We start from the raw sequence: 11367 nt of genomic DNA, 5'->3' as shown, positions 1-11367 counted from the left end.
TATTTATAGTTTTTTCTAACATCAAAATGACCTGCAGTACCTTAATATACTCTAAAATCGATTTGAAGAATATATAAATAATCCTAAGCAAAAATGTATTGATTTTTTACATCTCCCATAACTTTCAAACCATTCGCCTAATATAAATGAGGTATTTGGGAAAATTAAACAGAATTATATTATTTATAATATGATCTAACATTAAAGTAACCTACAACAACTTGGTGTACTTTAAAATCACTCCTGAATATTAAAATATAATCCTGACGCGTTGCTTTTTTGTAGCATGCATTATTTCTTTATATCTCTCATAAATTCTAAACCATTCGATTAATATTGATGATGTATAGATAAAATTTATTGTTTATTGTATCATCTATGACTTTTTCATACAACGAATTGCTCTAGAGCAACTCGGTATACTTTAAAATCGTTCTTGAATACGAAATTGTAATCCTGACTTATTGCGTTTTTGCAAACAAGCATTATTTCTTTATCTCTCATAACTTTCAAATCATTCGATGAATATGGATGTAGTTTTTGGGAAATTTATGGAAAATTAAATTTTGTACACAAATACATAAACACTCTATATCAACTCCGTCTACGCAAAAATCAATAATTGAAACTAAAAATTGGTTTGAAAATATTTAAATACCAATGGGTATATAACTATATATATAATTATTAATTAACAAGTAAAACTTATGAAAATTCTAACGTCATTTAGCAAATTAACCGATAACAAAAATCTTTCACTTATACACAATTTAATATATATAAAAAAAATTATTACTAAAAATAAAATATTCATTAGATCATCTTATAGAGTAAAATATATTTCTAAAAAGCAATTTTAATTATCATATAACATAAAAAGCGTTTGTATTAGTTAATCGAAATAAATTCCACAACATTTTTTTATCTAGTTGAATGAAATAAGATTCCGCGAAACGTCCTTCATTTTTTGTTTCAATTATTTTTACCCCCGGCTCTCCGTCTATGTCTCTCCTTTTACCTGCGCATACATTTTATTTATTTATACCTGAAGATGTAGACAAAGCAGATGCAGAAACGTGTATCCTTCCTTCGGTCGGTAGCGAAAAGAAAATTAGTTATGATAATAAATTCTTGTTTGTTTTCGGAACGAAGAAACAGATTAAATGATGTTCAGGGAAGGAAATTAGTAGCCGCAAAAGTAAATACAAACTAGGAAAGGAATTAGTCGAGATTAAAAAAAAAGGATTTGAATATAAGTTGAAAGGTTTTTTTCATAAAAGAATTACTACTGAATATCTAAAGTATAAATTTATGTTTGTATATGTCTATGTCTCTCCATTATTCCTCGGGGGGCCCTCCTGCAATGTTTTCCTTCGCACAGAGGGCCCCCTTGAGAATGAGTGAGTATTCGTTAGGGGTCCCTCGGGGACCTCAACAGAATCACGAATTCCTCTCTCGGAGGGGCATTTTGCGCAATAGATAATGTTACACAACGTTTTTAACTTACCGAGAGAGAAATAATATTCAGGGACGAAAGTTTTAAAATGGAAAATAAAATAGACTAGATTTAAGTCGCATTTTGCTTGAACATTCCATATGAATGTTCCGTTCTTCAAAAATTCAGCATCCAAACATTTTCCGAATCAAAACGTACTAGGTTTGAAAATATATCGAACTAGTGGTGTATGGCATCGTGTCTTAAGGCAAATTGCTGGAACTTTCCGTACCGTAAAGAAATATTCGAGAAATTTTGAACGATTTCAAATATATTAGTACAAATACTGTAACTTTGATTATTTTTGATATCTTTTTATATCTGAGCAAATCGAATGTAAATCACAAATCAATTTATCTCCAGAACATTAACAATCGTCATTTCATTTCGAATTCAATTTCAAAAAAAAAAATAGTTTCCTAATTTGCACAAAATTGAAAAAGTGCTCCGTATAGTCACAGTCTAAACGCACTTGCAAAAAATTCTGTGCGACATTTTCACTTATACTGTGCTTAGCTTGGCGGCATTTTTACATTTTTCAATAGTTTTTTCTCACAAAATTGGAAAATTGCTCCGATACATAAACAGTCTAAACGCACTTGCGAAAACATTTGCACCAGAGTGACGATTAGACTGTGCTTAGCCTGGGTAATTTTTTGAATTTTTAATCCAAAAATTACAAAAATATTTTTTGAAAAAAAAATTAGGAACAAAAATTTTTTTTTCCAAAAGCAATTATTTTGTTGAAACAAGTAGTTCTTTGAATCAATTAAATCGGACGCTTAGTTCTCTCAAAAATTGACATTTTTTTTAACATTTAGCTCTGTATCTCCGAAACCGCTGGGTCTACTTTTGCCAAAAACTAATAACCACTTTTCTCCGTCATTACGAACTGAATGTTTTTTGGATCATACAAATCGGATGATCCGTTCTCTCAAAAACTTGGTTTCTATTTTCTGTACTCTTTTCTCTTTATCTCCGTAACTGCTGTACCTGCCCTTGCCAAAAACTAATCAGCACATCTCCCTGTTAATAGAGATGGAATGTTTTTTAAACCATTCAAATCAGTTGATCCGTGCGCCCGAAAACGTGGACGAAAAAATGCGTTCCTACTGGAAGTTAAAAAATGCGTTTTCAGAATATTTACAAATAATATTTTTATTTCCACGTCTATTATGAATAATTTCCTTTAAGATTTCTCTCTGTCGGCGGAATGTAATAATTTTTATGAAACTCTTAAAACGTGGAATCCTTTGAAGGATTCCTAGGAGCGCCTCGATGTGATGTAAGGGGGCTCATTAAGGATTCATGGCAGACAGGCAGTAAGGAGCCCCCCCTTACTACTACCTTTCTTCCAACAAAGTGAAAAACAATAAGGAATAAGGAATAAGGTAACAGATATATAAGGAAACAGTGACGTGGACAAAGGATTTATACTATTTAATGTAACATATATTTAATAACAGTTTAAAAAAATGTATTGTTAAAGTTTCCGAACAGTATACATTCTATCATCAAAATATAATTCAATATTACAGTACTAATTTCAAGGTATTTCCAAAAATTACATAATTTACACAATTTGGTTTTCTATGAACAATTTGCAACATTTAACTTTAAAAATATAACGTATTTAGATTTTTTTTAAATTCTAAATATTTGATGACAATGTTGAGGATTTTGTTATATTAAAAATATTAAGGTTTTCGAATAATTTAAACATAACGATTCAGAATGGCTTGAAATATTAAAATTCAAATATGTAGTGCAAATATGTAAATACAGTTTTTGTTTTAATTCTAAAAATCGAGACTTCTCTAGAAATATGAATATAAGGTTTTTGAAATATAAAAACTTCACAAAATTGAGGTTCTTATTAAATATAAATAACTTCTGATTTTTTTTTTAATTTCAAAAACTTCAGAAAATTGAGGTTTATTGAAATATAAACACTTCTAAAAATTGAGGTCATTTAAAATATAACTAGTGGGGTGGGTGGCATCGTGCCTTAAGGCAAATTGCTGGAACTTCCCGTACCGTAACGAAACGTTCGAGGAATATTGAATGTTTTCAAATAGATTATTATAAATATTGTATTATTGTCTAATATTTATAAGAATTATATAAACTGAATTGCAGAGTTGAAATTATTTGTTTAAAGTATATTAGAACTATAGTCAGAATTAAAAATAAAATCTGAATTATTTTCGATATACAAAAAATTAAAAAAAAAAAAAAAAAAAAAAAAAAAAAAAAAAAAATGGTACAAAATTTTTTTTTCCAAAATCAATTATTTTGTTAAGACAAGCAGAAAGTTCTTTGAATCAATTGAATCGGACGCTTAGTTCTCTCAAAAACTGCCATTTTTTGTACATTTAGCTCTGTATCTCCGAAATGGCTGGGCCTGCCTTTGCGAAAAACTAATAACCCTTTCTCCCAATCATTACTAATGGAATGTTTTTTAGATAATTCAAATCGGATGCTCCGTTCTCTCAAAAACTCGATTTCTATTTTCTGCACTCTTTGCTCCTTATCTCCGTAACTGCTGGACCTGTCTTTGCCAAAAACTAATCAGCTCTTCTCCTTATTAATAGGAATCGAATGTTTTTTAAACCATTCAAATCGGTTGATCCGTACGCCCGAAAACGTGGACGAAAATTTGTATCCATACATACATACACACACACACACACACACACACACACACACACACATCCATTTTTTCTGAGGTATGCCAAAACGTTCAGAAACCTTCAAAACGTCGAGAAATGTAAAAATTTTCAATTCCGATTTTCGGCCCATTACAATAACTTACCCTACGGGAAGTTAAAAACTTCTGAAAATCGAGGTTTATTGAAATATAAAATCTTATGAAAATTGAGGTTGTTTCAAAATATAAACACTTCTGAAAATTGATGTTTCTTTTCAATATAAAAACTTTTAGAAATTGAGGTTTTTTAAAAATTACAAATTTTTAAAAATTGAGGTTTTTTAAAAAATTACAAACTTTTAAAAATTGAGGTTTTTTTGAATTTTAAAAATTTCTAAAAATTGAGGTTTTTTAATTTAAAAACCTCAGAATATTTAGGTTGTTTCAAAATATAAAATCTTCTGAAAATTGAAGTTTATTGAAATATATAATCCTCAGAATATTTAGGTTGTTTCAAAATATGAAATCTTTTTAAAATTGAGGTTGTTTCAAAATATAAAAACTTCTGAAAATTGAAGTTGTTTCAAAATATAAAAACTTCTGAAAATTGAGGTTTCCTTTTAATATAAAAACATTTAGAAATTGAGTTTTTTTTAAAAAAAATTACAAACTCTTAAAAATTGAAGTTTTTTTTCCAAATCTAAAAAATTGAGGTTTTTTGAGATGTAGAAACATCTAAAAATTAAGGCTTTTTTAATATAAAAACTTCTGAAAATTAAGGCTTTTTTAATATGGAAACTTCTGAAAATAGAGGTTTTTTATATAAAAATCTTCAAAAATTGAGGTATTATAAATACAAAAACTTTCAAAAATTGAGGTTTTTATAATTTTAAAAACTTGAAAAATGAGGTTTATTGAATTATGAAAACTTCAAAAAAATGAAGTTTATTAAATTACAAAAATTCTGAAAATTGATATTTGAAGTTGAAGTATTTTTTTACCAAAAAATTGTAAATTGGGTTACTTGTTGAGCACGTAAAACTTTTTTTTCTAGAAAATATTAACTATAAAATTTTTATCTTGGAATGAGGTTCCAAAAAATAGATAAATTTACAAAAAATAGAACCTTTACAGTTATTGTTAGTTAGTTATTATTAATTTTTTGGTTTTATTAGAATGTCAATCCTTAATTTCGGCGCCACTGTCTCAGGAATTATGCGTAGAGAATAAACAAAGTCCTTAAAATGTAAAACTTTTTACTTTTTCTAAAAACGCAAACTTTTCCTCGTCATGCTCGTCTTCATCCTCGTCTGAGGTTCATTATTATTACACAAATGTACATACGTACATTTTATACAACCGACATTTGTACGAAAAGAACAAACAACGATAAAATAGTAAATTCAAATCCTTCTGTCGGAGAAATAAAAGGACTCACGTTGGTAATAAAAATAAACTACTAGGTAATAAATTTACTAAGATATTCATTATCAAAGACCATGAAGCCGAAATTGTTGAAATCTCTGCACCTTGATGTAAATGAAAATGATTTATTATTAAGGACAGCTTAAAACATCTTTGTGCTTATTGAATTCAATAAGTCATTGGCATCAAAAGTCATAAAGTCACCTAATATGATATCTTTGTAACCTGATGCAAATAATGTAAATTGCTGTGGAAGATCTAAAACCAATAACTACTGGAAATAAATTCGGAACAAAATTTTACATGTAGACTCTAATTAAATTAAATTTATTAATGAATTATTTTATATCAAGGTTACAAAAAAGAAATTATATCAAGGTAAAAAATGATATCTTTGCAACCTGATGCAAATACAAATGAATTATTTAGTATAATTACTGTGGAAATAAATAATTTTGCCTTTTTTAATGTTTAAAAAAGTTGCAAGACAATAAATGCTTTGTTGAAGTTTGCGAGATATTTTTTATTTTCCGGTGCAATTTTAAAGTATACCGAGTTGTTGTAGAATATTATGATATTAGAAAACATTGTAGATTATTTAATTTCAAACAAATTTGCAATTTGAAAGACTTTTGACAAATCGTTTAAAAGTTACAACAAATATAGTAAATAAATGTCCTGCTAAGTTTTATCTCCAAAAGCGCTGAATATTTGTCTAATTCGAAGGCATTTTTAAAGTACACCGAGTTGCTGTAGAGTTTTATTATATTAGAAAATATTATAGATTATTTAGTTTCAAACAAATTTGCAAAATATTTGATAGACTTTAGATGAATCGTTTAAGATTTACAACAAATATAATAAATAAATGCCTGCGGAATTTTATCTCTGAACGCGCCTAGTATTTGTCTAATTCAAAAGCAATTTTGAAGCATACCGAGTTGATAGAGAGTGGTATGTTGTTAGAAAAAGATTTAGATTATTTAATTATGAACAAATTTGCCGAGTATTTCACTTACTTAAGACAAAATAAATAAATGCATAAATAAAGATAAAATAAATAAATGCATAAAACACTCACTGCTCATGGGTTTAATTTCAGTACGCTTAAATTAATTGTCTAAAATGCGATTTTAAAGTACAATGAGTTGCTGTAGAGTTTAAGTATGTTAGTAAATATTGTAAATTATTCAATTTTTTATATATTTGTCAAATATTTGATATAAATCCGACCAAAGGTTTAGAAGCTACAAGAAATGTAGTAAAAAATTAAGTTAATTAAATAAGTTAATTGTTATCAAAGACGATAAAGCACAAAATGTGATATCTTTGCAACCTGATGCAAATAATATAAATTGCTGTGGAAGATCTAAAATGAATAACTACTAGAAATAAATTCCTAACAAAATTTTATTGTAGACTCTAATTAAATTAAATTCATTGTATTAATAAATTATTTTATATCAAGACAAAAAATGATATCTTTGCAACCTGATGCAAATATGCATAAATGAATTATTTAGTATAATTACTGTGGAAATAATAAATAAATTTGCCTTTTGTATTGTTTAAAAAAGTTGCAAGACAATAAATGCTTTGTTGAAGTTTGAGAGATATTTTTTTATTTTCCGGTGCGATTTTAAAGTATACCGAGTTGCTGTAGGGTTTTATTATATTAGACAATATTATTTATCATTTAGTTTCAAACAAATTTTCAAAATATTTGATAGGCTTTAGATGAACCGTTTAAAAGATAGAATAGGTGCATATTTGCTAATTTCAAAAGCAATTTTAAAGTATGCCGAGTTGATTGAAAGTGTTATGTATTAGAAAAAACATTAGATTATGTAATTATGAACAAATTTGCCAAATATTTTATTTAATTTAGACAAGCCATTTAAAAGTTACAAAAAATATAATAAATTAATGCCTTACCCAGTCTTATTCAAATCACTGTATGTGGTTTTAATTTTAGTACCCTTAAAGTAATTGTCTAATTTAGAATGCGATTTTAAAGTACATTGAGTTGCTGTAGGGATTTAGTATGTTAGTAAATATTTTAGATTATTCAATTTTGTACGTTTTTGCCAAATATTTGATATAAATCTGACTAAAAATTTAGAAGATACAAGAAATGTCGTAAAAAATTGCACGAAAAAATATTTTCTGATGGCAACATCAAAAGAACAACACCGCGTCAACATTTTTATACTTTATCACCAAAAATCTTTTTTTTTTAAATAATTTTACCACCAATAAATCTAAAATATTTCATACATTTACATTTAGATAAAAATCTTACGCAAAAACTATATATTATCTTGCAAAATCATCTGCAAAGCAAAACTTATATTCATCCTGTCAGAAATCTGAAATTATGATAAACGTTCCGACCATAATTAGTAGAAAAAACGGTCTAATTTTTGGTCTAAGGGCACTCGCCCGTAGGCAACATGTGTCCACCTAGTAAATCGATGCCTTTTTAAGGGATGAAAGAAGGTTTGGAGTTAATCCCTTAAGGCAGGTACCAGAAATAAAGGAATCTGGTCAGGAGGTAAAAAAACAGATGTAAAGCGAGGATATTGGTAATTATTTTTGACAGGGTCAAATTAGGGGTAATAGTGACCCACATTTGGCCCAGGTCCTTGGTTAAAGAACTTGCTAAAATTATAATATAATGTAACTATATTGTTGCTTAATTTGTGAGCTATGTCTACTATCCCCTTTTATTTTTATTGCATCCAAAAAAAAATATTTCCGATTTCGAGCTGATTTTGAAGTATACCGAGTTGCCGTAGAGTTTTTTGGCCTTAGACAAACTTGTAGCAAATTTAATTCTGTATAAAATTGTTTCAAGCACTATTCATATTAATCGAATGGTTTACAAGTTATGAATAAAACAAAAAGGGTGTATCCGGCTTGATTTGTTGCTTGCATTACATTTTTGAAGAAAGTACTTTAAGACGATTTTTAGTGTATACCGAATTTCTGTAGAATTTTTTGGTGTTAGACAAACTTGTTGAAAATTTAATTCCGAACAAATTTGTCTTAGACATCATTTTTAAAAATGGAATTGTTTGAAAGTTGCAAGTAAAACCATAAATAATTGTCCCGTTTCATTTTTTACTTTCAATCATGATTTTCCAATATTCAGAATTTTTTTAGAATTTGAAGTACATCTAGATGATTTTGAAGTACATCTAGATGCTCTAGTGTCTTTTTATGTTAGAAAAACTTTTTTTAAATTTAATTCGGTACAAATTTGTACCCAACATCATTTATTATGTTGTAAGTAAAACAACAAATAAATGTCCGACTTGATTTTTGCTTTCATTACAATTTTCAAGTATACTGAAAAGTTTGATTCACATTAAATATTTTCCCTAAAATAAGTTTTTTCCCCCATTTTCGTGGCAGATGACCGACAAATACAAAACCTAATAACCATGTCTCCGATAAACGATCCTGAAACCGCCTTATTTATAATCCTAAACTATTTTAAAATAGATTCCTTAGATAAAAATATGAAATCCTATAATTATCCCTTAGAAAACCAGGAAGAAGCACGCCATTGCGGTTTTTAAGACAAATTATAAGGGAATTACAAGAGAAATTTTACGAGAAATTACGTAATTATCTTTCTCTTGACTGGCTCATGTCAGCGAATGATTAGAAAACGATTTTTTGGGAAAAAAATAAGGAATGCCAGAAGCCTAAATGTCGAAAAATGATGTAAACGAGCTGCCAATCAAAATTGGGATAAGAAAATGATGAAACTACTTTGGTCAGAAATGATCAGTTTTTAATATAAGTTTATAATTTTATCAGTGGCTGACTTTAACCTACTTCTCACCAATTTGTTTTTCTAAAAATCTAATTTTATCTTCACCAAGATAACTGTGTTTTCTTATTCTTCGAATAAATCTGCAATTGCCCGGAGGAAAGATTTATCAGACATTTGCGATCGAAATGAAATATTCGGTTTATTTAGTAAAGTTTGCCAAAAGATTAGTCCAGTGGCTGCTCTTCCAAGTTATTTATCGGTTTGTTAATTACTTCTGAGAAAATTTATTGCCATTGCATAAGATAACATCTTGGGAAAATAACATGTAATACAAGGAAAATGTATCTTAAACAAACTTAGATTTTAACTCTTTGAGGACGGCTGTCCACCTGAGTGGATAAACATACTCTGTGAGGCACAGGCTATTTTATAAACAATGACTCAGTTCGCCTCGAAACGTTGAATAAATTACATGTAGCAGTGATAAACAGTGTTGTATTTAGAAAATAATTTTAAGTTATTAACTTCCCGAAGAAGAAGTTTATGTTTTCATCAAAAAATCCGATTCGCTAATTTTATGTTTTCTCGACGTTTCAAGCCAATTCTGAATCGAATGAGACCAAATTTGGAAAAAGTATGTGTGTGTGTGTATGTGTGTGCGAGTGCACCAACAGATTTTTTGCCGTAAATCGCCGTTTTCTCAAAAACGGCTAGACCGATTTCAAAAATTTAAAAGCCATTCGATGTATCTCGATGAGGACTATTGTTTGTCAGTTTTGTGCGACGATCGGCCAAGCCGTTTCTTCGTAAATAGCAGAGAAGTGAAAAGTTTTTCGTCCACGTTTTAGCCCGCAATTCTGAATCGATTTTTAAAATTCAAAAATCGTTCGAAAGATATTGGTTGGGAATCGACCTGATTAGGTTTTAGTAGAGATCGGCCAGACCGTTTTCTTGTAATAAAGTTTAAAAAAAAAAAGAATTACGACGATTTTTATGATTATTTTTTTGACGGTAGATACCATAGTCTTCTAGATCATACTAAAATATTACGGCCCTACGACAACTGGTTCAGCTTTAAAAATTCGTCAAAGTTTGCAAAAATTGGTATCGTTTTTTTGGCATTTGTCAAAATTAGACATTTTGATTGACGTTTTCTCAAAAACGCCTGAACCGATTTTGGAAATTTAAAAGCCATTTGATGTATTTCGGTGAGGACTATCGTTTGTCAGTTTTGTGTGAAGATCTGCCAAGCCGTTTCTTTGCAATTTGAAAAAAAGTGTTAAACTTTTCGTCCACATTTAAGCTCATCCTACCGAACCGATTTAAAAAATCAAAAACTGTTCGAAAGATATTAGTTGGGAATGGTACTGATTAATTTTAGGTGAAAATCTACCGAGCCGTTTTCTTGTAATGAACTGTTGAAAAAAAAATTTAAGCCGATTTTCATGGAACTTTTTTTGGCGATATATATCATGGTCTTATAGAACGTACTATAATATTACGGCCTTACGACAAGTAGTTTAATTTTAAAAATTCGTCAAACTTTGCTAAAATTATTATCGTTTTTTTTTAAAGTAGGATTGAGGAAGTATATTATTTACACTTTTTTCTTGATTAAGTCGATTATTTACACATATCGGGATGTTCATGTAACTTGCCTCAAGGCTAAATACCAAACCAACTAGTTTTAGTAGTATTTTTAGCTTTTTTCTTTGATATATAGTCTTTTTTAATATTTAAAACGACCGAGCGATTTACATATGGCAGAACGACTGGTAAATTTTGTTACTATTTACAATAGTACAGTATTGAAGATGAGTTTCAAATAGACGTTCATACAGACAAATTGTTTTGAACATCACCATTCTTTATAAAATAATCAAAAATAAATTAATATTATAAATGTATGCCCTTCAATGACTACAAGTTTTTATCAAACAAATTGCATAACATACACAATGAAATCAAGTTTACAGCCGGTACAGTAGATTGTTTTGAAATCGGTGCCGTCCC

This window comes from Ctenocephalides felis, unplaced genomic scaffold, assembly GCF_003426905.1.
Source record: "Ctenocephalides felis isolate EL2017-DRISC unplaced genomic scaffold, ASM342690v1 CF-g0.4_SCAFFOLD_03572, whole genome shotgun sequence".
NCBI classification, from domain to species: Eukaryota; Metazoa; Arthropoda; class Insecta; order Siphonaptera; family Pulicidae; genus Ctenocephalides; species Ctenocephalides felis.
Note: the sequence above shows the minus strand (reverse complement) of the source record.